At 37.8% G+C, this 27833-nt stretch overlaps 2 protein-coding genes across 10 annotated transcripts in view; one reads left to right on the top strand and one right to left on the bottom strand.

Annotated features, from left to right (window-relative positions):
* hiw (highwire) overlaps nt 1-27833 on the bottom strand; it is a 376800-nt gene that overhangs the window by 258426 nt on the left and 90541 nt on the right. The window lies entirely within an intron of this gene.
* The window catches only part of LOC137250748 (uncharacterized), a 47738-nt gene that overhangs the window by 4839 nt on the left and 15066 nt on the right, over nt 1-27833 (top strand). The window contains exon 1 of one of the 5 annotated variants that reach the window (XM_067784124.1): nt 10463-10630. The exons of the other annotated variants lie outside the window; for them this stretch is intronic. The gene's annotated coding sequence lies outside the window, so the exon portion shown is untranslated. Of the gene's footprint in view, nt 1-10462; nt 10631-27833 lie in introns of those variants that run through there. 5 annotated transcript variants of the gene reach the window in all.

Raw genomic sequence — 27833 nt, forward strand, 5'->3', positions numbered from 1 at the left:
CATTACAATCTGTTTATGGTGTGTTTAGAGATTTTGACCGGCACGGTTAGCATTCCTGCTCGGGCGCCATTCGTGAGGTGGCATTTATTGAAGGCTGAAAAATTATGCAAATGCGGTCAGATGTGCCTGTTATTCCTATGCGAGGGTGGGTTCGCTGCTAGACCGCTTCGAAAGCCGACACATGTGGTACAGGATCATGGCATACCTAAAGCGTGATTACGGTTTTAATCTAATGGTTAATTATGGCGTTCTACGTAATACCGGGCATCGTGGTGTGGCGGTGCTCGCTACCAGACCAAAGGTCCTGGGTTGAAGGCCGGGAAAAACGTTTTTCAATTAGAAAAAAATATAAGCGGGGAGATTGAGGCAGACCTTTTTCTCCAATTTGTAATATGCTTCTTTTTTATATTTCCTGCCAATTAGCGAATCAGCATGGTTTATGCCGTATTCGAAAGTCATATGCATGGGATATTACTTTTCGCTGAGAAGCTTTTCAATTAAAAAATTTAATCGGAGATGAGACCACTGTCCACTTCTCGACACGTTTTAAGGAAAATGAAATAGTATTTTTATGTTAGAGACCTTTAGTTAACCTGTACACTATCTTCCGCCAACCGGGCCGTTCTACATCCAACGGACCTTCCACCAGTCGTTTTAGACACCAGACATTTGTTGACCAATCAACGGATTCCACAAAAGGCTTTGGAACCGTGCAACGAGTCACAGCTAACCGTTCTCGTCTGCATCAGAAATAAAAGAAGTGGGCTGGGATAGCTTTGTAAGCTCTTCACAAGTCATAACTCCGCGCATAAAATAAATATTTGTGGACTCACACCACATATGCGAGCAAACAGTTGTCTGCAGTCGCTGTCTGACACTGCCATGTGGCTTTTATGCGAAAACGCTTAGAAGTAACGAAGCTAAAAAAAAATCTCAGAATCTCGTTCATTTAGCCTTTGCCTTGCAATTGCAGCTACAGCAGCAACAACTTTCACAATTGGATTTATTGGATATGCCTTTTTAACGCATTCACTTTCGCGCTTCATTTCATTATTTTCGCATAAAAGCATTGGCTGGCAAAACAAACAAAAGTTACAAAGGCGAAGAAACATAAAACAGCAATGCAGACGGATGGACAACGTTATAGCTTCCGCAATTGAGAAAAATTTGACTTAAGTATGATTATAAATTTGAATAGGGAAAGTAATTGCAGAAAAAAGTGTAAGAATCTCAGAAACACAAATTTTGGAACCTGTTGTTATTGTGTTAACAGTGCCTCGCCCCATTCAATGGGCACGACCACTCACAAATTGTCATCAAAGTCCTCTAACGGGAGTCCAACGAAACTGGCGGTTTCAACAGGGGTGGACCATAGGGAGATTGGTGTTAGAGGCGTAGGTTACACATTACAATTGACAAGATGGTTTGTGTCATGTGTCCCCATCGAATACAGGACATACATTATGTATGTCTGGTTTGATTCTGGACAAATAAGAGTTTAACCTGTTACAATATCCAGAACGAAGTTGGGCCAGAGCGACTCGTGTTTCCCTTGGTAGTGTGCTTTCTTCTTCTGCAAGGGTAGGATATTGCATATTAATAACAGGGTTCACTGGGCGCCTCCTGGCAAAGTCGTTTACTGATTCTGTGTGGATTTGGCTTAGGGCATGCTTATGCTTGTCTGGATCAAACGGCTGTGTTGGCAGGTGTCGGATCTTGTCATAGCGCTTATGGAGATGTTCCATTAACCCCCGTGGATGCGAGGCTAGATCAAGCAGTTGTTTGCTAGGATGTCCTGGTTTATGACAATTTAGCAAAAGCTGCCTGTTCGGCATTTCGTTGTGCCCTTTAATGTTGAGCTCTTTGGGCACACTATGTGGGTGTGATCGTGGGTCATAAGGAGCAGCATTTTGACAGGCCTGCATCCTTTTCCAATATGAGTTTTTAAGACCAGGCGACCAAACTGGTAAAGCGTAGCTCATGAGCGGCCGGCCATTTGCTTTGTACGTGATTAGCAACGTTTCTTTATCTTTTCCCCAGCTGCTGCCGAAAAGCGACTTGAGGATTTTGTTGTGCTTTTGTACTTTAACTGAGGCTCGAGTTTAAAGTTTAAAAATCTTCAGCAAGTTACCTAAATTGATTGGACAATTAAAATTTTTTTAACGTTTGAATTCATGCGCCACCTGGCGGACTTATTTCACAGCATGTTGCATTATAGCCGAGATTTGAACTTTGTTTTAAGTTTCAGATGTAAACTCAGGTTTAAGTTCGGTCGTAATATTACATAGATTTTTAATTTTTTTCGAAATATTGAGATATTCTGCGCCATCTAGCGACATTTTTTCGCATCGTGTTGTATTGTCACAGGGATCTGAAATATGTTCCAAGCTTCCATCCTTTTCCCACAGTAACTTACAATTTCATCGAACGATTCCATCGGATTTGAATTCGAAGTTCAAAATGTGAGCAACTCGATGTGGTGAATGTGTAGCCCATTTCACGGAGTGTTTTCATAGCCAGGGGTTAGGCAGCTTGATGAGTAGTCACCAAAGGGCATCTGCGTTTATGGCAGAAGCAAATAGCAAGCCTGCTCGGGCGCCACTTGCAAGTTAGATCATAAATTATAAAAATCACTAGCTGGTAACTCTGGTTATAATCTGTTGTTGTATCTATGGACTTAGTCGGCCAGTGACTCTACAGTTAGAAATCCTGCTCGGTCGCCACTTGTCGAGACGATCAAATTACAAAAAATTTCGATGGGGTCGGCTTTTTAGATTTGCTATTTATACACAAATTTAATTTAGACCTTGTCACACGCCCCCAATTTCGCTAAACTGCATTCAAGAGCACAATACGAATAAAAAATGATATCAAAATGGAAAAAAAAAATCTAATAAATTGGCAACGCAACGAAAAATGTGTTTGCGATAAAGATTGCAGTCTTTCCGCCACTTCTTTTTGTCTTACACAATACTGCCAACGATTGACGGAATGAGCATTACTAGTGACGACGGGCAAAAAAAATGAGGCGCAGTAACGCTCGCTGGCTCATTACATTAGCAAAACGAGCATAAAATATAACAAACTCGTTGTTTTAACAAGCCCAATGGGACCTATTTAAGATACCTAAGACTGTTTAACGAATGAAATTGATTGACTGACTAACCATGTGTTTCCCATTTAAGCGGAGTCGCGGAATGAAGCGAAATGCAGGTTGTGTACGGGAGATGATTGTATTAAGAGAGATATGCGATTGGTAGGTACTGAGTGTTGGAAAAGGAGGTTTGATGCGGTGCGATCAAGTACCAAGGTGTCAATTTGTGCATAGACAAATTACCATTTTATGACATTTTAATATTAGGCTGTGATTTTTTTTAACTATTCTGATCGTCATCAGCCACCAAGATGTTTCAACGAATGAATATCGTGCATTTCCTAATAGAAAAAGAATATTTGCACGACATGATCAGAACATATATGGATGTTGGAAATATGCTGACGGATGTAAACGATTTTTTGAACAAAAAAAAACACAAAAATACATTTATAGAGGGAAAGGAGGAGGAATAGAAGGAGCAAGAGGAAGACAAAGACGAAGAGGAAAAGAACTAAAGCGAGTACAAGGTGGAGTAAAAGTCAAGGAATAGGAATCGAAATAGGGTATGGGAGGGAGAGGGTTAGGGAGAGTAATAGGAAGAAGAACAAGGAATCGAAATAAGAATCGGGAGAGAAAGGGATATGAAGAGGAAGGCGAAAGGAACGTGAACGAAAGGTAGAGTAAGAGGTAGCGTTATGACCTAGAAGGTTTAATGTGGTCATATTAATATTTCCCGAGATGGTCGGGCTTGTACCATAATAGTGCTTGTTAACGGAACGTACGGGATCTATATCATCAACATCGATAACACTTCCCTAAACCTTCGGGGAGTGTCTTTATCATCAAGAGGGATTGGTGAATTGAGCGGGATGAGGAAATAGAGTTGAGAAGAAAAGAATATTAAAAGGAATGGTACAGAGATAGGGACGCAGGGAGGGATAGCGGTAGGCAGACGTTGAACTAGATGGAAGGGAGAAGGAAGAGGAGAGGTAGAAGAAGGCGGCGAGGTTGAGGAAAAAGAGAGTTAAAGGAGAGAGGGGTATAAGGTTATATTTATAAGGAAGAAAGGAACTAGGTCAAAAAGTAGTAGAGAAAGAAGTGGGAGGAAGCAGAAACGTAAGAATGCACCATAAGTTATCACTTACGCGAAGGGGTTTCTAGACTAAGAGAATCCAACATGTAGAAATCAACCGAATACGGGCACGCGACGATATTAGATGACATGACAAGGTTACGATTAAACGGAGTCACAACTGAAGCAAAGTACGACACCGACCATACCACGACATAAGAACATAAGATATCCTTCAAAGGAAGGAACGTGAGCAAGGCCTAGACAATGGTAGGACCATTACAATCCACACAGATTCCTCGAAAATGTTAAAGGTAACAAGAGCTGGAGCGTACTCAAAATTAATCTTACCGACTTCCTGACTGCTGCAGTGTTCGACAGCCAGCCCGCCTTAGAGGTATTACAATCCAACGTGATAAAGTCGCATATAATGCAGAGGTGTCCAGCCTCGCGGGTGTCCATAAGGCACAGAAATGTCACATTTTGCTGGGTCCCGGGCCACAGCGATATTGAAAGGAATGCATTTGCAGATGAGAGTGCCTAGAAATGTTCCGAAATGGACATAAGCGAGGCGCACAGCTTCCTACGACTACTGCTGGGTTACCTCCTAAGTAAAATCGAGAAATATGAGATAAGGGCACCGGACTTGCTGTGGATCAAGCGAGATGATTGCGGAGTCTCAACAGTTTTAAGGCCATGTTTCGGATAGGAAAGAAACTATCTTTCTTCTCAGGCTAAACAAATCCGTAGTGCGAGTACTTACGGGTGTTATCATCGGTCATTAAGCTATTGCACCAATGCTTCGACGTTGCGCATGCCCACAAGCTTCGTCTACAGAAGCTGTCAGGATGAGTAGGAAAAGGAAACGATTCATCGCTTTCTCTGCTGATTTCTAGGACAGCAAACAACGCGACTCAGATTTCTGACCGCACGGTTTTTCGACAGTCTGGCATAGGTTGAGAAGATGGATCTTTCACTTCCACTTAAGTTTATCAGAGAATCGAGTGGTTCGACGACTAGAGGACGACTAGGAAGTAATATGGCACTCTCTGAGGGCACGCACAATAGAAAAAATTGCCTCCGAATGGAAGTGTGGAAATTCCAAAGCTCGCCCTCTCAATCTAACCTAAAGTATCACTATACAAAAAAAAAAAAAAACACATTTCCAAAAAAAATACAAATTACGGAAATAAGTTTTTCTGTGGCAGCAATGCGCTGGTTAATAGCGAGGATGATCTACATAAATTGTTAAAACATTTCATTATAAGTGCGCATATCTGTAATCTTCCAGAATATGGAAAGTCAACACGATTTATTTAGTAAACAATTTTAAAAAGATTTAAAAAAAATTTTTTATAGTAACATATCAAATATGCTTGTATGGATATCAATATGTGTGTACGTATGTAAATTTCTCGGTCATGCCTTAATAGGCGACAAGTCAATCGAAACTGGAGAATTGTTCCAGTGGGAGAAACCAAAAAAAATATTACTAATAAAATACTTAAATAATTTCAAGCAGGTGAGGAGTTACGCCCACTTAGAACGAGCTGTCTGTCTGCCCTGGCGTACATTAGCATATTCCTAGATATTCAATACAATGTCACACTAAAATCATTTCTAACTCACATCAAAGCTATTTATGGTGTTCTGTGTTAATTTTAGAATATGATATGATAGAAAATATGTACATACATATTAGGGTGGGTCAAATTTCGAATCGAGCTCAAGGCCTAACAATAATTTTTTATCATTATTATTGTTATGATAAATTTTTTCTTAATTGAAAAAATTTTTAAATTAGAATAGAAGAAAGAAAAAATTTAGACAACTGCCAAAGCTCGTTGTATAGATCCATTTCGGGAACTGCTAAATTCCTTCATCGGCAACGTTTAGGCGCCGCTGCTATAACCATTCAGCCATCACAGCGGTTTTTTGTTTGTCTTCATTAATCCTACTTCTATTCTGGTTCGTGCCAATTGATATTATTGATTGATATTATTATTTTTGTTAGAAAATTTTTGGACTATTTAAAAATTGAATTCGCAATATGGAAAAGTAAAATACTAGTAGGGCGCTTTCCTACTAGCTACACCTCCCAGTGGCTTAAGGGGTCATCTCCGTAAGCATTATGAGGAAATACGGCAAAAATTTCATACATTTCCATACCGCCAGAAGCAAATTTGAATCGTGTTTGAAAGCAGCTATGTGTTATAAAACGGAGCAAATATTTATCACGTGGTAATGGGTTTAAAAACATGATTTTTTCCTTCACACATCAATAACTTTCCATAAAATATTTCAAAAATACATTTGCAAAATTTTGCAAATGGACACCAGAAATAAGTTTTTTTTATCTCCTGAAAAGTTACTGAAACACACATAACTTTTTTTGTGAGCGCAGCGAAGATATTCATTTCACATAAAAATTTTTGAATATTGATACAAAAAATGTCTAATACAGGGGGTGTTACATCTTTGTTAGTTGAATGTCAAGAGTGAGGGTCGTGCAGTCATTCAAGCAGTAATAGAACGGGAGATGGCTAGCTTTTTACAACAAAAACAATTTTCAACACAATTTTGGATTAAACTATTTAAATAATAATAATATTTTGAGTTGGCAAAACTTTTAAAGAAATAGTACAAATTAAAAACAAACATTACATCATTCGCATGCGATAATAAAAAATAATCGCATTTATAATTGCCAATGATATGAAAAGTCAAAGTTTAATGTTAATCTTTACGTATAAAAAACTTGTAACAGGTCGATGTCTGTATGCTGAAGATAATTAAGAAAAATGTATAGGAGGACATACCCGGAACACAAATCAACGATTTGCAAAATGTTTGTCCTCTAGGCGCCTAGGGTCTTGCGACCCAATATATTTATAGCCGTGTATCTTTTGAATACGTACATATGTACAATATGGACACCATATCAAAGCTGCTGTTGAGGACTTTAACAAAAATGTTAAATATTTGGGATATCTTAGCACTTTTTCTAGATATAGGACAAAATGTTGGCCAGTGGCCTGAATGTACTTTACAATATACTAGAGTACCCGGCAGACTTTGTTATGCCTGAAAATTGGTTTGCCTACATTTGAAGTAGTGAGCCTTGATTCCGCTCTTCGCCGTCTTCAACGATCAGAACAGCTTTAACCGAGACCTTGCGATAAGCCGAAGCTATTCGTGTTTCGTGCTGTTATTACAGCTGCCACGGCGACAGCGACGTGAAATATGATTTCTGGCATGTTCAATCGAAGAAGGCTGTCGTAAGTAATGCTCCAGATAAAATGGCCTAATATCGTCTATTCCATTCTCTTTTATATCATCCTACATTTTTCTTCTTATTCTTGTCCATCCCTTATTCCATTTATCATTCCCAAACCAATTCCTACTTCCGCTCCCAGTCTCGGTCCCATGCAATATTTTTTGAAATTGCATTCATTTTTATATCTAATATATAAATATATAATTGAGACGTTCCCCTGTCGGATAAAACTCCTTCCTACGATGCACATACTCTTCCGGGTACAGAGGCATTGGCATATTGTAGCTTCTGTTAAAAAAATGTTTCTTCTTATTGCATTTTAAGGCCATTTTTTTAACAAAGATTGTTTTACTAAATATACCTAAAGTAGGGCATAATTTCTATGTGTGCGTTGTGTGTGTTAGAATGTTAGGAATATACCCAGTGCTGCCAGAACTTTTTCAGAAAAAAGGCTAGATTGACAGAAATAAAAAGGCTAAGAAAAAAAACTAAAAGTTTAAGGCAACTTTCTATGCGTTTTATACATTTTTTTCATAAGACATAACAGAATAAAAAATTTAAATAATTTTTTACTGAAATTTCATAAAAAATAAAAAAAAATAATAATTAGCAGATACTGTGTTTTAATTTAGTCTATATGTTTTCGTAATTGTTTGAGGTAAATGGTTTTTTATTTGTAAAATAAGAACGCCGATAAAACTATTTGCAATAAAGAAATCTACCTTTAGTCCTTTTAAAGAACCAATAAAAGATGTAAACTCCACATTCCACGCTGTCTGAGAACCTCTTTTTCAAGTTTTTGGTATATGTTTTACACCGAATAAAAACGATATCTGGCAAATGAATTTTTGGAGGGAATATTTTCATGACACTTTCTGGGCTGACCCTAACCCCTGCCGATGAGTCAGCCCCGGTTAAAGTTTTGAAATAGGTTATTATGAATATGAATAAAGGAATTTGATGGAATCAGATGGTGTCTTATTATAAGTCCAAGCAATTTTATATGTGCAATGAAACTTATAATAAGGTTATGCTATGGTACACAAATCCTTATTCAACCTCCTTATTATAACAGCTTATATAAGCCTGATTTTGGGTGGGTTATATATAAGCCTTATATAAAAGGACAGAAAAACAAGGAGTTATCCCATTCGTGTGGATGCGATTTGCAAAAGGGGCGAGCCCGTCGTTTTACGCTCCATATATGGTTCATTGCGTAGCTCTTTTGTCTACATGTGGACTTAGAAACCCAGTTAAATGATTCTGAAATCAAAAATTCAATTTCGCTCGGGAGCGGTTTCGAAGCAGATGAAACAGTCATAGAATCGGTTGGCAAACACACGGAACGAAAATTATATTAGGCTGATGTTGCCTTAATACAGTTACTACGCCTTCGATTTCTGCCTACCATAATGCCAACATTATCTCTTCCTTAGCCCCTTAAATTTTTTTAAATCTAGCCCAAATCCATTCAATGTTTTTATAATTGAATCTACATAAAACTGTTTATTTAGATTTTCTAAAATTTTGAAAAAAGCTGAAAAAGATTAACAAAATTCTAAAAAAGCTTTAAGCTAAATCGTTACTTTTCAAGCTAAACGGAGAAAAAAAGAGCTAAATCTAGCTTGAAAAAAGCTAAAATGGCAAGACTGAATATCCCATTCAATGTCAGGAGTAACTAGCTTTGAAAATTTCTTTGTAACTTGCTGTATTGAATACCTAAATGGTTTGAGACAACCCAAACATCGTCGGTCTCATGAAAGAATAATAATTTTCTGTCCTTTGGGTGGAAAACTAGCACACTTCGTTATTCGCATGGAAAACTAGCACGTTTCAGTCTTCCACGAACTTGCTAGTTTTCCACGCGATCATGAACCGTGTTAGTCTTCCATGGGAATTTGAAACGTGCTACTCCTTTATGGGACCGACGAATTAAGTTCAAAGTTCCGCCCATATGAAGTATCATCATATATATTATTTCTAATTTCTATTTTTATGTACGGGTCCCTTTTTCGCTCTTATTTGGAATCCAAATCTACAAATAAAAGGCTATTAGTGAGCTTTGGGCAATTTTGCTCGTAGTTCTTTTGTTTACCTATATTTTGTTAAAATAATTTGTTAAAAATAAACGATTGTGAGCACACAAAGATATCTATTTGTACTATGGCACTATTGTGAATATTTGCACTGCATTACCGGTCGAAGCTACCATAACGATGGAGAAGCCATAACGAAATGTACTCATTGGGCACGTTAACAAAGTCTAGAACAGCAGTCTACTGCTAATACGCGTCCAAAAATATCGAGAGAGGTGACCTCGACAACAATAATCCTAAGGCGGAAAAGAAAAATTGTTTCTCTATCCGGAGATATTTGCAGTTGAAGTTGGCAATTTTCATGTGGCTGTTGTAACGTTTTTGTGCACTGAAAAAGATTTTGTGTACAAAGGGATTTTTCACGCATTTAATTTTGATCCCACCTCATTGGTGGACCGGCCAGGGTAATTTTTTATAAGCTCGGCTGAAGGCCGCCAACGCAAGCATGGGTCAGTTTTCGTTTTTTTATTATCACTACTAATATACTACCAAAGGTACTTGTCTCCTAGAATTTCGCTGAAGGGGATTGAATTATTCCCCGTTTTCCTTACTTCGTAAAAGCAACCCGTCCAGATTTTTCAATTTGGGAGTGTCAAAGATCTGTCATCATTGAAGAACAAACCTCTAGTAATTGAATCATGATATTTGATAAGAGTCTTTTATATTGGTTCCGTAAGATGCGCACGGGTCCGGCTCGTAAATATTATTGCTGATTTTCGGTAATGAAACAATTTTGCTTTGAAATTCATTTTTTGTACATTTTCATCTCGCTTTGAAATCTTTTAGAAAAACACTTAAAATTGTTTATACTTAAAACGATTTGTTATGATTGATAATCACGTTCGACACATTAATGAGTGGCAAAATAATTTTGTTATATGCCAAAAGGAAACAATTTCAAAGTACATTACAAATTCTAGCTATAAATAAGAACATAATACCGTTTAAATATCTGCATAAAAAAAGCAATTAGCTGAAATTGAAAATGTTAAAACTACCAACAAAAAAAACAAAAACAAAATATATACATAAATGTTCTAAGCAGTTTGTTTTTGTTGTCATAATATAACTGAAAGCATCGCAAACTAGTAAGTAATATAATAGACTAAGATCATTTTTAAATATAGCTACCTAATAAATACACACATATGAGCATGTGTATTTACATACAAATACACACACATACATAAATAAGACAAGAAAACATGCAAAATAGTATTAATGCTAAATTTAAAACAAACAAACTCAGCAAATTTGAAGGTTAAACGCTTTGCGAATACAACAACTTGTGGCGAAAATAAAGAAACAAAAAATCGAATAAATTAAAAATTTCTATTGAAAGTGAACATTATATACCCAGTTGTGGCAACATCGTACTTGCAAGTGCGCCTGTTTTCACAAAAATTACTTTTTTTGTTTTTTGTTTTTAGAAAGAATTGTAATGAATTGTTTGACGAAAACTATGTACAGCAGCGAACACGAAAATAGCAGTAACAGTTTTTATCAAATTTCATCAGTAACTCTTCTTTTTTATTTTCGACAATTTAAAAAAAGCTTCTATGAATTTTGTAACTAAAACTACGCAGACCAATCTCAAAAATGCTTTCCAAAATATTCGAAAATTCGAGAAAACTTTACGAACATTACAAACTTTTCTTCCATAAAAAATAACGCTATTAATTATTATTAATGTTAATAACGCCCTTTGTACTATGAATTTGGATATTTTGCAGTCTAGTTTTAAGTGTAAAATTCTTCTAGATGGGGCAGCCTCGATATATTTATAGATCTTTAGCAAATCTATACAGAGTGTAGTCCTGCGATCGATTTTTAAGTATTTTCTTATTGAGCTAGAAACTTGAAATCGTATACTTTGAACACGCCGCTGAGACAAGGGCAGAGAACAAATTTCCGCTAGGTGGCGTACGGGTTGAAATAATAAGAAAATTCATAAGAGATTTGTAAACTCGCGATCAGTTTTTATGTAACTTGCCTGTGAGCTAGAGACATGAAATTTTAAATGTTATCAATGACAATTTAACACATATGAATGGCAGCAGACGTTTTTGAAGGCACTCGTTCACGTAAAAATCTGTGTTCAAGTTTCTCATTGTAAAGAACGGCCTGGATTTATACCCACATTCACAAACAACTTTCCAAATCAAAAGCTTTCTGCCAAACTTTTGTATTTTAATGATTTTTTCCGGATTAGGAATACCCTCTTCAGACTGCAAATAGTAGAAAGCCCGATCATCTCGGGAACGATTTAATATGGCCTTATTGAACGTCTAGGCCAGGTATGGGTCTATTTTCGGCTCCTAAATCAGTTTCAGTGCCAGCGAGTGCTAGGTGAGGCGTTTGTGTGTTGTGGGGTGTTAGGTGAGTAAAAAAATACATTGGAAATATCGTACGCTTCGTCTCAAACGATATTCATCGCAAGAAGGTTGCGGAAACACTAAAAAACTGAAATGAAAATATTCTCTCTCAACCTCGAAAACCATTTCCCAAACTGTGTTGCAATAGTACGAAAACAAAAACATACATTTTTTGGCAAGAAATAAGAAAAACGGAATAACCATAGACTGAAGTCGACTTTATGTTAAGCAGCGCATTATTGACATTCATTTCACCTTCACATACATTTAATTATATGCAAGCCGATTCATTTTGCAATATATACATAAAAGTATTTAGTTTAGTTTAGTTTAGTTTAGTTTATTAAGTCTATGATCAAAAAGAATCTTACAGACTAGATACAAATGGATTAAAAGATATTAAAGGTATATAGTCAAACTTATATTAATTAATTGTAATTAAATGTAATTAACGTGCAAATAATAAAAAACAAGATAACATTGAGTTAAATAGATATATAAAAATAAAATGCAGGTACAATTCCAGAGAAGACTTGAACGTACTTCTCGACAAAGAGAAATCAAGAAGGAAACTCCCTGAGAGTCTGTTAAATTCGCCAAGTGCGCGGAAAATCGGGTCGAACATGCAATAGTTAGCTCTACTGACACGCAAGTAAAAAGGCAAGAAATTACGAAGACACCTATTTTTAAAGTAGTATCATTAGAGGAAGTAGTAGTAGAAAAACGTACTAATGCACGTTTCGTATACAATCGTGGGAAAACGAAACCCTTTTCAGACTTGTTGGCAGTGTTGCCGTGAGACTAGAAAGAAATTTATCAGTTTACAAATAAAAAAGGTACCACTCGCATAAAGAACGACTAATTTTACCAGTTTTATTATAAACATAACTGCTTTCATTTATAAATTTCAAGTTATGGAGGAATTTTCAAATTTCTTCAGCTCACATACATACAGTTACTCAACAAAATAAATACACACTTGGTTTATGCTGAAAAAAACTCAAATGCAGTTGCTCACAGCTTAATTGATAATTTTCATTTAAAATATCGCAAATTCCCTCAAAGAAACCACATTCAAAAAAATGTCAAAGGTTATTCAAAGGTAAGGAGAATTAATCAAAATTTCAAAAATGACCGTCAAAATTTTCAATTTTTTTTCAGAATTTCTAAAAAATTTTTGAGTATGCAGTTTTGTAGCCCAATAAATTTTAGTATAATAATGTGCAAGTTAGAAATAGCTCAAAATTTTTCCTGAATTTTAAGAATTTTTTTCGTCGGGGGTGTTAAGCAATTTCTTCCATACATCTCATGAATAACATGCATTTCAAATCTGAGCGGGCCCGCGATTTAGAGGTACTATGACATTTTTTTTTAATTCAGGAGAGTCTTTAGTTGTTCCATGTGCAATTTTTAAGCCGAATTTCAAAAGCAAGGCTCATACGAGCCCCCCCCCCCCCCCCCCCCCCCCACCCCTCTAGTTCCATGAGGATCTAGAGGTTGCGAGAGCCTTACCTGCATAATAAACGGGATGTGCCACTGGTAGATGGGGTTGACAATATATGTACATGTGTTTAGATATCCCAATTATTTCTAGGGATCGCTTACAATATAACGCACTTTAAGATATTGTGTTAAGCGCGGAAGAGGGAAGAGAGGTTTGCAATGTAGCTTAAGTCAGGAAAAGTTTTTTTAAGTAGTTTCTCAGTATGCTGATACCAGGGCAGAGATATTTTTTTCTTGAAATAGTTCAAGCCAATTTAAGGTCTGGTATACGCAGACGACCAGACTGCACCCCTGTTGAGATAAATTTTGGAAGTGCGCTCACTGTAACCTTGTCTTGTGCAAAAATTCTTGGTCTTAACTTGGTAACACTACTTGAACTGTATTCATTGTCTAAAAAATTCTGCTATGAAGTATTTTAGGAACCCCCTTAATATGGCCCTTAGTATAGTAACATGATTGTAAGTGCATCTGAATTCCTTAATGCCTTCACAAATTTAAGTTAGGCGCATTCCTAACTACTTGCGTGCTATTACAACTGGGTATAAAAAACTTGTTGACCACCAGTTGGTACAGTGACACTGACAGTGGAAATGACGAGCGGGTTGTTAATTGTACAAGTACATGAATAAGGTTTATGGTTTTTGCGATAAACGAATGAATATTCACTTATACTCCTTCTGACTTCGATTTCTAATTAACACATTTTATTTTTTTGCTGTTCTATATATGATAGTAGTTAAGAGTGCTAGCAGTGCGCGCGTTTTAGAACAATCATAACACATTGCGAGAAATATTCACAAGAAAACAGTAAAAATTTATTCTGAATGCAATAAGATCTCAAATTATTGTTGCTAGCATTTAGCTTATTCGATATGCATTAATTAACGCGATTTCTATTATGGTTAGCTGAGCTAAGTTAAGACACTTTAAAAATTAATTGTTTTTTTAAGCGGCTTTATTTAGCCTGACTTGACAGGCCGACCGGCCGGCCGCACGGCCGTTGTGAACGAATTTTGTAATTAAAACTTAAGTAACTTCCCGATAAGCTAGAAGCTTGAAACTTGGAATATAATTCATAACCCGATGACAATGCAATAATAAGAAGAAAAAACTCCGATAGGTGGCGCATGGATCGAGATATTAAAAAAAATCGTATTTTCAGTCCGATTTGGCTCATATTTGGAACACATAATACATACATGAATAGAAAGCGAAATAGCGAAAGGGATATAGGAAAAATTCCTCATTTTGAAGAAATGTTTGCCATGCGAATGAGGAAGAATTTCTTAAGTGCCATTTCATTCCCATTTTTATTCAATCGGGAGGTTTTTTTCTGAGTGTACTTTGTATGTAATCATGTGTTAAAGTTATGCTTTTTGTTGGCGGTATCAATGAAACTGGTATTATTGCTTTTGTTATATTTATAGAACTACAAAGAATTAACCAATGTTGTGTATTTGTATGAATTAAATACTTTTATTTTTGATATTTTACGAAACAAAATTATATGGATTTTATTTGATTTTCGAAAAAATTCGAAAATTCGAGAGTATTTCACGAAAATTTCGAACTTTCTATTTGGAGTTCTCTAAACTTTTCTGAGTATGGTGTTTTGTAGCTCGATTAGTTTTAGTCTCACGAAGTACAAGTTATGAGTCTCTCAAGATTGAGTTTTGTAAATTTCTTTGCCGAGGAGTGTTTCAGATTTTCCTCCAAACGAAGTGGAAGAAAATCAAAAAAAAAAACGCTTCGGAAAAATGACAAAAATCAATGGCCCCAGCGGGTTAGAGGGTTATAATATACCCGCGGTAGGTATGCCTGCGTAAGAGGCGACAAAATTACCAAATTGATTCAAGGGGTTGTGAAACGCAGCCATCTCAAGTGGCTGACGGCGCAATTTAGAGTTTATCCAACCCAATTGTCAACGTCACCTACCCGTGGCGAAATCCGAGGTTCTGGAGACCCCGAATTCCTAATGGATGTAGGGCGGGATGGCCTAGAAGGTTGCATGTGGTCAAACCAAATCGTTCCCGAGATGCTCGATAAACCTCCCCAAGGCCTTCGGGGAGTGTCCTTATCGCTACAACAACAACAATAACAAAAATCAATGCGAATTACGAGCGACTAAAATAGACTAGTCTACAAAGCATTCAAAAAATTCAAAAAACTCCAAATAAAAAATGTGTAATTATCGTAAAACCGAGACCGTTTTTTTTTTTAAATTTTTTTCTAAAGCGTTTTCGAGATTGGTTTGCAATTACTAAATTCATAGTTTTTTCTTTATACATATATCGGGCCGAGAACCCAGGACCTTCGGTGTGGTATGCGGAGTACGCTCATGCGTAAATAACATTTAATGTCGTCAGGCCTAGAGTTAGGCTATTGCTAGATCTGATTCATATTTTACACAAATCGACCAATTGGTATACCCAAAAAAAGCGTAGAAAAATGTTTTGTGTGGGCTATTCATATATATATTCTATATGCAAAGAATACTAAGCCCTTCAGGTAAAATCCTTTCCAAAGACCGCCTACTTCGTTGATATATAATTTAATTTTTCGGTGAATATTTATATGTACTTTAAAACGTTTTTTCCCGTGTACTTACTAGTGGTGTACAGAACCGTTGAGTCGAGCCTGCGGAACCGGGTTCTTAAATGTCGGATTCTGATCTTCCAAGAAAAACAAATTATCTAGAAACTATCAAGATTTATCGTTTTGAAAAAAAGTATTTTAATGAAATTCGGTACCTTATTGAAAAGAGTTTACAAGAAATTTTGCTAACGTAGCCATTCGAAAGCAAACAAATGAGAATTACAACAACTACCTTACTCGCAATTAAAAAAAAGTATTTGGCCATATATGAAGAATTATCAGAACTAATTGATTCACACCACTAATCTGATACTAAGTAAATAAAGGCACAACAACAATAAAGTAAGCTGCCGCTATTGTGTACATCAAATCAATCATCATTTACTCACATACATACAAGGCAGCAGAGAGATACTCACAAACGGATGTCATCATCAGCCGAAGTAGTACTCACATATACACACGCATATGAATACAAACTACAAATATACATGTATATAGCTGGTGACCAAGCATGGAATTCGCGAAGTTACTATACCTTAGGAGAAATGGGTGGATGAGGCAACAGAGAGTATAAAACGAAAGCTGAGTAGTCAGTAATCAGTTTTGATTTAAGCACGCTGAAGTACTATCAAAGTAGTCTAATAAAGACCATTTTGTATTATTGAATAGCGGTTCGAATGTTTGCAGAAGGTGCAAAATTAGCGGAGTTTCTCTAAATTCGTTACAATACATATATAAGTACTTCGCTAAAACTAAGCATTTGAATGTCGATCAATGGACGTACCGTTTGCTTGGTGTATGCGATATGGGGAAGACAACGTAATTCAAAGCTTTCTTTGGTTAAACAACGCAACGCTTCTCAGGTGTAATCACTATTTCTCTGCATACCCGGGTCGAGCTGTAACTAAAGATAACGATTTTTTAAATTTTTTACCTCCCGCAATTTTCGGAATCTGAAAGTTTTATCGCAGAATCCCGGGATCGTACCGAAATTCAGTCTGTATTTGCTGCCGTCCAAGAAAGAATCGGCGCATTCGTACCTTGACAGCCACGTATCTGTTTACAGATATAAATTCGGCGAGACTTTGATGAAGGATTTTATCTATTTGGGAGCGACCATTAACAGCAAAAACAATGTCAACTTAGCAATTAAAGGGAGAATAACTATTGTCAACAAGTGCTACTTTTCACTGAGCAGGCAATTGAAAAGTAATACTCTCTCGACGAACAAAAATCACGCTCTACAAGTCGCTCATCATAACTGTCCTGATGTATGACGCGGAATCATGGACGATGTCGGGAAAACATGAGCTGGCTCTTGGAGTATTCGAGTGAAAAGTTCTCTGGAAGATTTATGATCCTGTCCGTGATGCCGACGGCGAGTACCGAAGGAGGTATAGTGATGAGCTTTACGCAGATATGACGGTAGTGCAGCGAGTAAAAACCCAAAGGCTTCGCTGGCTAGCTCATGTTAAGCGAATGGAGGAAAACGCTCCGGCCAAGAAAGTATTTCAGTCGACACCGTTGTTTGGTAGCAGAGGAATGAGGAAGACCTCCACTGTGTTGGGAGAGACAGGTGGAGGAACACACATCGGGTTAGGGGGGCAAAGACTATACCCACGGCAGCTATGCCTGTCGTAAGAGGCGACTAAAATACCCAAATGATTCCACCTACCCGTGGCGAATCCTGTTTCTTTAGCAGCCAAAACTCTGGCTACCCCAAGTGCCATGGAACTAGGGGGTGGGGCGCGGGATGGGCTAGAATGTTCAGTCTGGTCATATTAAATCGTTCCGGAGATGGTCGGGCTTCTACCTTAATGGTGCTTGTTACCGGAACGTACCTGATCTATATCCGGCAAAGGACCACCAACATCGATAACACTCGCCAAAACTTTGCAGGAGTGTCTCTATCGCTACAATAACAACAGGCAGGTGGAGGAAGACTTGATCTCCCTTGGTGCTCTCAATTGGCGTCAGTTATCGCGAAAGGGGGGTGGCTGACGTGACTTGTTACGAACCAGCTAAAATCGCTTAGGCGTTGAAGCACCAATTAATGATGATGATGATAGATTCATTTATGGTTTTTGAGAAAAATGGCCAAACTCAGTACCTTCAATAGACGATTTCTCTGAAGCAAAACAAAACATTCTAAAAGCTCGATTTTAAAAACATGGTACTTTCGGGAGAATTAATTATCGAAAAAAAACTTCTAGAAGTTGCGTGACTTCAAGTGTATCTAGCTAAAAGGTGTTTTTTGCATTTTTAGGTTCGAATATCTCAGTAACTTGCAGTGTTCGGATTGTTTTGACTCAGATTCGGATTCACCACGTCGAAACCTTCGAGAGAGTATAGTCCTGTTTTGGTAACAAAATTTATTTATTTATTTTTGTCCGCATGTGATATAGCAGAAACAGCAAGTTTGTTGGAGTTTAAGATACGAATATGTCGAAAATCTCAATCAATTTCGAAAATCTGTATTCAAATTAAGGTTCTGTGCAATGAAACCCCTTAGAAGCCAATAACAAAAATCTTGCCACCGATTTCTAAAATTTTTATGTCCCCTACTGTAATGCTTTTTTGTGGAAAAAGTTTTAAATTATTAAAATTGATTTAAAAATGCTTTTTTTTACCCATCCTGGACTAAAGCCCAATAATCCCGAGATTTTCGGGACTTTAACAAGCCAACCTAATAAAACCGCGATTTTTTAGAGTTTCGGTACCGCACATCACTAGTGGTTATGTATAATTGAGTTATCGGTTAGCTAGCATGTTGATCAATGCAAACCATTCGGTGCTTCAATTGCAATTTATTGGCATGCAAATTAAGTTTTTTATTTCCCTTTGTTTGTAACCGCAAAGTGTGCTATAATAAATAAATGAATTCAAAACAGGTCTTAACAATATGAATATTTCAAATAACTTTTGCGGGGGGGGGATTCGCTACTTCGTTCAAAAATCCAGGCTGCATATAAATGCATAAAGCCTATCTAAACTGAGTGGAATATGAACACATTTCGGCTGTCGGTTCGCTCTACCTCAAACTTTTTAAGAAGAACCGATTTCAGAGTTCGATGGCAGAATATCCTTGCTTTGATTATTTTTTCAGAAACGCCCTACCTGAGCTTTGGTTAAAAAATACTGAATTTCAGAGTATTCAATAAACTTTGCGCCGAGATAAAACGAGTTTAAAACAAATTCTGCAGTGTATAAAAAAATTAAAGTTCAAAACAATATGACAAGAACTGCATTGAACTGAGTTCTACAGTTTTCTAAAATGTTCAATCTTTGAGATTTACAAAGCGACTGCTAGACTTAGCAAATACCCCCCCCCCCCCCCCCCCCCCATTGCATACATTTGACATAAATGAAAAATCGACTTAATTATATAATATGCGTAACATTTGATTGCATTTGTTGACAACGTTGTTAATTTACTTATATTATGCAAAAAATTAATTATACCAATTAAAGTAAAGTTTATTATCTTAATAATTATAGTTGTACACAGGGTGCTTCAAGGCAGCACAACTTACTTTTTTTAATGATTTTTTTAAATAAATATATGTATAATGTTGTTTCCTTTTCCAAAAAAAATTTATACTCATTTCAAACTTTTAAATCCAGAAATAAATAGATCCTAGAAGGCTGCCAGATCACTGTAGTGTCTTTCAGGCGGAAAAGCCACGAGAAAAGAAGCAGAAAATCCGGAGGCAATAATCTCACACATCAGTACATCATCATGAAGTGTTCTGGAAAATGCCGATGAGTTGGAAAAGAGGGTGCAGCACTCGATGAATCTACGGTAGACGTCCCAATCTGTTTGGGGATACATCAAAAGGAGACAGAAATTGCATATGATCCATAAAGCAAGAAAGACTTGGACAGAAGCGTATCGCTGCAACAATTCAAGATCATGTGGAGAGCACATACATATCCCAAGAAAGTTTAATATTTGCTTACGAACAGGACGATGGGTGCCTCCGTAGATGAGCTATGCTTTACCTCTAATGGTTTCGCAATATAACAGGCTAAATTCATGCTCTCTATGCTCACGGCTTAGAGAACGTCGATGAGACTACCTCAACATTTTTGGGGATGACAAAGAGTCAGTAACTTAATCTGACTCTTAGACATCCTAAAAATTTGGAGGAAGATTTTTTATAGTAATCTCAGCATTGCCGCATATGTAAAAGCGATTGCCAATAAATACCACAGCTGAAGTAGAATCCTCAAGTGACTTGCCGGCAGCAGGGGAAAAGACAAGGAGTCGCTGCTGACAACCTAAAATACCCCAGCTCACAGGTCCGCTACTCGATATCGCTTTAATATAATTTGCACAGTGAAGCAAACAATTTTCAATGTTAAAGACTTTAACAAGATATACATAATTAGGTTTAAAGACCGGGGTAAGCTTTTACAGGAACAAAGATGGCGATCTGGTAACCGAAGGCCAGAATGTACTTCAGATATGGAGGGAACTCTTTTTCTTAATGTTCAAGTCCAATGAAAGGGATTATAAGGTTTCACCACCCAACTATGACTAAGTGTGGATACCAGTTTATTTTAAATACAAAATTGCGGGGATTACACTCCAATATTTCATGAAAGTCACGAATGTGCTATTTCATAAGACAAGCACTTATCCGAGCGCTTGGAACCCAGCGAGATTTTAGACAAAATGCCTTAATATCGTGCGCTTCTTTATCTAGTGAAGCGGTAGGGAAAAATGTCTACCCATTTCTAGGACTTTCTATTTAGGTGTTTGCACTTAGGTTTTTTACGAGATATGCCAACATGTGTTTCAAACGTAAATTATTTTACGTCGTATTTCCGTGTTGCCACCTCGATTTTTCCTTTTAACCTTTATTGAAACGATTTTTACTAGTGGTTTTAAAAGTAGTTCAGTAAAATATATACGGCGGCCGCGGTGAAGTAGCGTGCTCCACCTACCACACCTGAGTCGTGAACCCCACGCAAAGCATCATCAAAATTTCAAAAAAACAAGTTTTTTCAATTAGAAGTAAGTTCTTCTAAGCAGGGTCGCCCCTCGGCAGTGATTTGGCAAGCAGGTTTCATTTTTCCGATAATTTTTTGCAATTTCGGGAGCATATAAAAGCTCGTTGTCCGGTACTGAAAGTGCCCACTTAAGTGCCTCCCATAACTAAAGAGCTACCAACTCTGGAAAGTTTGGCCTTTTTGAAACTCGTTGACACTTTCAATGCTGCCTCTCCAGCTAGTAGGACGTATTGGTAAAAAATGTGTGGAAAGGTGAACCACTGTGTAAAAGCAATAAAGTGATTAAGTCCTTGGATTCGAGTTGACGTCAATTATGTTGAACTCCTTTCGCATTAGAATATAGATGGTTAAGATCCAACTAATACGAAGAGGCTCAAACTGTATAACCCTAACACCAATGACTTTCTTGTCTGTTTTTTTTTTTTTTTTTTTTTGTCTTTGGTTTGTGGTTTCGACAATTGCCTCAAGTACAGGAAATGCAATGCGCAAACATAGAATTCGCGTTAATTTAATTTCCTCCAATCATTAAATCATTGTAATGTTGATCTGACACAGCATGCCGCTGGCAACGGATGCCGCCACCACCATCGCACTCTACTGACAGGGAATCGTCACTCAACTAGGGCACTCGAACTAAAATGCAGCAAACAAATAAACAAGTAACAGTGAATTCGAGCAGCAAGACCGCTCAGTGCCCAGCACAATTGCGCGCAGCCCCCCACCTCATCTATTATAGCAACAGGTTTTGTGTTGATTTATGTTGCATGCTCTAGAGTAGAATGCCTCCCCGTTCAAGCGGCAAACGTCTATCTTATTTTTCATCCAAAATAAAAAAATCGTTGTAGACTTCCGTCCAGATATTTCGGCCAACTTTTGGTAGTCTGGTAACAAAGTGCGCAAGTTATGTCTTCGATGCAAGAACTGACTCCGATGGGAAGCACTAAGTCCAAGACATAGTCCATTCGTTATTTCCTGCTTTCAAAGTTGTGTGCCGATAGGAGGGCCTATTGGGCCGGAGCGCATTCATACATTCAGGCATGCTTAACGAACGAAACGATATCATTTCGTTACGATAATCAACGTTAATAAACGAAACGAAGTGACTTCGTTTCGTTTATTAGCGTTGATTATCGTAACGAAATGATATCGTTTCGTTCGTTAAGCATGCCTGCATACATTCGCATAAGAAGACCAACCCTGCGAAGCAGTTAAGCTTTCATTCCTGCTTCCATATAGCCCATCATTAAATACAAGACTTTCAAAAATGGTCCATGAATCTTCCTTATAGATTTTCCATTGAATACCCAAAGGTTAAACTAAGCTGCGTTCATGATCACGCGCCAAATATCAGAACGGATCTGATTAGGTACTTATACTAGTCCGTCCTACTAGTGGGAACCTTTTTGCTCAACTGCCCACTCAGTTCAAAATAGTATATTACCAATATAAGGTCAAAGTATGACCGCGATAATGAGTCGCCTTGCATGAAACCCTCCCCAAGTTTACAAAAACAACAACAAGGGCCTTTCCAATCCTGACGGAATTATCAGAGTTGATCAAAGTCATATGGCTTTGCCTTTAAAGCTGGGGCCTTATTCCGTATTTCGATACGACAGGAAATGCGATTCGAGTTACATATATACTTTCTTTATCCGAAATAAACTTCTTTCTACTCGAGTTAGAAAATAAGGTTGCTGAAGATGGCTCCCCCGATTTACTTAAAGTGTATATTCTTCAGGACTTCCCCTTCTTTGTGGATTTGGTAGAACACGCTCGTTTCTTAAACTCTTTGTAAGAGTTGACGTTCGCATTTAACGCACTTCTTGCCACGTGTTTGAACAGCTCGCCCAGTATTCCGTCCTGTTGTTGTTGTTGTAGCGATAAGGACACTCCCCGAAGGCCTTGGGGAGTGTTATCGGGTTGATGGTCCTTTACCGGATGCAGATTCGATGCGTTCCGGTACCAAGCCCGACCATCTCGGGAACGATTTGTTATGACCTTCTAGGCCATACCGCCCTCCCACCCCCTAGATCCATCAGGTGTTCGGGGTCGCCAGAGCCTCGGCTGTTAATGAAACAGGATTCGCCACGGATAGGTGAGGTTGACAATTAGGTTTGGAGAAGCTATGTATTGCGCTGGCAACCTGAAAGGGCTGCGCCACACAAACCCCTTAAATCTGGTATTTTAGTCGCCTCTTACGACAGGCATACCTAGCGCGGGTATATTCTAACCCCCTAACCCGCTGGGGGGTATTCCGTCATGTCCTCGCGCTTTGTAATTTTTAGGCCATTGTTACTACAAAAACCTGTCGCTTTCCGTCATTCTGGTAGAGTTTTCGAGCATTATTTCTATCCACTATTTTTTCTTTCGTCCTCACCATTTGTTTCTGTTAACTTGTATTCTGAAGGTAGGTTTTTCTTTTTCGTGACAGCGTAGCACTCCTCATCGTACCAGTTGTTTTTCCGAGCCACAGGTGCTCTACAATGCCCGCGCGGGTAGTAAGTAGTGTCGAAGTTGACTCTCAAGAAAAGCTAGTGAAACTGTCGGTTACTTAAAAAGTCTCTGAAAGCAAAATTTGCTTGACATTGGCATGATCAATTTGATTACGTAATCGTTGGTCAGGATACTGCCGAGTTCTGTTTGCAGATAACCCTATTTAAAGCCACAATCGATCAACCTTAACCTTCTGGGAAATATTCCAGCATAGAGGCTAAAATTACCGACTGACGAGCCTACCCCTTCCTTGCCCACCTTTGCACAAAATTCGCCAAGCATTATTAGATATAATGGCAAGTTCCCCATAAAAAATTTACCGCTATCCACGCCTGCCTCCTGTTCTGTGGGCGTGTGGGCGCTATGTTAAAGAGATATGCCTCTGGTACAGAACTTTGCTTTGATTCATAGTCATGAACGACCGTTTTGGGCGGTGAAGAATTTTTCTCCCCACAATATCAACACCACGATTACGTCTTTTGCTTTGCTTTTCCGTGCCACCATAAGCTTTCAGGGTCTATTTTGCTTTAACGCTCTTCGCTTTCCATATGAGAAAAATAATAACAATTTATTGTGAAATTGAGATTAGGGCTGGGACTATCCGCATATTCGAATATCCGGATATCCATACGGATATCCGTTGACACGGATAAAATCCGGACGGCATGGATATCCGCTTAATATTCGTTTGTGAATTTATCCGTATATCCGGATTTATGAAGATCCGGTTAATAGCTATACTGTTGGATATCCAGCGAAAGCAACAAATTTATGTACCATATATGTTTATTATTTGGCGGCCACCGTGGTGTGATGTTAGCGTGCCCCGCTTCCACACCGTATGCCCTGGATTCAAACCCCGGGCAAAGCAACATCAAAATTTTAGAAATAAGGTTTTTCAATTAGAAGAAAATTTTTCTAAGCGGGGTCGCCCCTCGGCAGTGTCTGGCAAGCGCTCCGGGTGTATTTCTGCCATGAAAAGCTCTCAGTGAAAACTCATCTGCCTTGCAGATGCCGTTCGGAGTCGGCATAAAACATGTAGAGAAGCTCGGCCTTAGATCTCTTCGGAGGTTATCGCGCCTTACATTTATTTTTTTTTATATGTTTATTTAACATTAATAACAATAAATTCATGGGGCATTTAAATCAATTAACAGTGAATACAACAAAGGCTCGTATTGAGAAATATGTAATATGATGTTTAACTATTTTCTTAATAATAATTTAATAATCTATAAACATATTTTGTGAATAATTTTTCGATGTTTGCTTCGTTCAATTCCGATATGCTGATATTTAACATTTATATTCCAGTATCCGGACATACGGTATCCGAACAGCGGATATCCGGATTTTCCATTTACGAATCCGGATATGCGGATAGCCGGATTTTTTGCTTAGCTATCCGGTTATTCGAATACCCGGTTTATCCGGATAGTTGAAAAATCCGGATGCAGTTCACAGCCCTAATTGAGAGATATTAAGAATGATTAAATTTTTGAATCAACTTCTCATTCAACTGAGATTGATTGCAAAATTGATCAACGCCACCGTATCTGTGTTCAGCTTAGGTTCAATCAGAATTTTCAATTTTCTCGGACCCTGCCTTCCACGCTATATGCCTCCTGGAGCGGTGAAAGCTCATATCTACATAAATAGTACACATAAATAAAAAAAAATATACAATAAACAAATATTTAATTGGATAAACAAATATTAAATGCATTGCAAGCAAAAAAACCACACAACGACGAAAGACAGCGCTGAAATTGAGTATTTCAGTGATAGCTTTACTTATGCTCGCTTATTGTAGCTCCACGAAAGCCCTCGAATTCAATTAAGCCTATTAGGAAGAGTTTGTGCTAGTGATTTTGGATCAGTGATCGTTGACTTGTTGTTTACATTACACACTCAATGAAGATATTTATTTATATGTATGTATGTATGAGACTTTTTTATTTTTTACCGCGTACATATTCGTGTCACAGCATAGCCAGAATGGTAGTGGAAAAATAAAGAATAAGCTTGATTGTTAGAAATGGAGACCAGCGAACAATAAAAAACTATGTTTAAGGCAGAGAGTCCGAGACAAAGTAAAGAAAAAAAACAACACCTCTAAAATTAAAGGCAGAAACCAGAGCTTCCCGGTTGGAATCCCTCTGATCCCGTAGAGCAGAAAAATAAGTTAAAGCAAAATTATTTATGCCAGGAAGTCTAATGTCATTTATTCAAATATTTCGAGTTTCAGGCGTTTAAAATGCTAACTGGGATATTCTGTTAATAAACGGAAGGAATTTATATGATTTTTCTATTGGTGATTGAATTCGATGCGTGTGGCAATGTCCAATAAATGACAAATTACTCTTAAAGAAATCGATTCAATCAAAGCAATCAGGGTCTTTCATTACCAGACAGCATACAATAATATGCAATCATCGTCTAGCGGTAGGCATTGCGATATTTAGAACTTGAAGCCCTTCAGTTAACTTCCCTTCTAAGAGGAAGACATACCTATTTATAATAACCGAAAAACAAAGATTTTTGATGAGTGCCTTTGGTAGGGCTGAAATAGCTATTGATATTGATAAAAGTGAGCACACAATGGTCTCGTATTCATTGTAAAGCTTTGTTTTAAGTTGATGCCTTGGTTTCCAATATAAAATTTGAAAGATAGCACATACATAGGAGACCTCTAAATATAAAAAACATATTAAGTCAGTTTAGGTCCTAAAAGCTACCCCGACAGCAGTACAAATACCATTCTACACATCCCGCCTGCAGACCTACTGGCCAAAAATATCGCGTTACCCATTGCTACGAAGCTTAAGGCCTCGGGCAGCTTGCGTGCAGGCCGTATGGGCATGGCAGTATAGACCCATGAAATATCGGGCAAACTAAATATATTGTCCGTGCCTGAGCTTCGAAAGACTTCTGGGGACCACGATTGAGCCGGAGGGTTGGCGCAGAAATGACAGAACATACTATTCACGTGTATTCCGTTGGGTCCAAGTTAACGGAAGGGATTGGGTCTGCTGTTTATTGTGTCGATCCAAAAATAAGTAGGTCCTACAGGCTTCCAGATTACTGCATCGCCTTTCAGGCGGAATTTATAGCCGTGAAGATAGCAGCAGAATTGCGTGGATAAGTAATAGTTTAACCTGTTACAGCATCCATAATGAAGTTGGGCCAGAGTGGCTCGTCTGTCTTCCTTGATAGTATTCTTTCTTCTTCTGCAAGGGTTAGTGTTTATTGAAAATGGGATTTACCGGTCGCGACCCAACGAGGGTGTTTACCGACGCTGTGTAGATGAGGCCTTAACCTCCTAATCCTTATCTGGATCAAACTGCTAAGAAGGAAGGTGTCGGATCTCATCATAGTGCTTACGTCGATGTATCCTTATCCCTCTTGGAGATGGCGCTAGATCAAGCATTTGTATGCTAGCATGTGCAGGTTTGTGCCCAAGCAGCAAAAACTGTCTACAGAATTTCATTATGCTCTTTTATATGAGCTCTTTTGCCTTATTATGTATGTATATGATGTTCAGGGGTCACAAGAAGACATCGCGTGGCAGTTTTGAGTGCAGTATTTCGGCCAGGCGACCAAACTGGCGAAGCGTAGCACATGAGCGACCTACAAATTGCTTTGTAAGTTGTTAGTAGCGTTTCTTTATCTTTTCCTCGAGGGCTGCCGACAAGCGAATTGAGGATTTCGTTGCAAAATGTGCCCAATTATCTATTCCACTGGGGAGTTGGTCACTCTTTGTTGGTGAAAACGAAAATGCAAATGAAGGTATCTGTAGGATTACTATCTTCGAGATAAATTCTTACATACGAAGAAATGGTGAAAAGGGTCCCAAGTTGCCAATAGCTCGTATAATTTACTAATATGCATAAAAAGTAAAATGTTGAATAACAGCGTTTGACAATAATAAGAACCACGAAAAGCAAAATTTACCCGTATTTCAGACTCATTATGTCAACAAAGAATGAACGATAAGATAACAAATAAACCGTTGACGCGCTGAATAGATAAACATATAAATAATCATACTATTTAAAAATTTTACACAAAGACCAATACATTTTATTTACACCAGGCAGTGTCAAACCGAGCTCATATTAAAGTATTCCGAAAAAGACTAGACTTGTCTATCTAAACTCACATAATCTCGGTAAAACTCAAAAACGGCTCGCCCGATTTCTAACATTTTTTTTTTTTCGTTCGTTGTGGTTAAAGGATGGTTTAGAAAGAATTTTTTTGGAAAAAACGGCAATGCCACGCCCCTATTAGAAAAAATTTAAATTCG

Source organism: Eurosta solidaginis, chromosome 4 (genome assembly GCF_040869045.1).
Source record: "Eurosta solidaginis isolate ZX-2024a chromosome 4, ASM4086904v1, whole genome shotgun sequence".
NCBI lineage: Eukaryota > Metazoa > Arthropoda > Insecta > Diptera > Tephritidae > Eurosta > Eurosta solidaginis.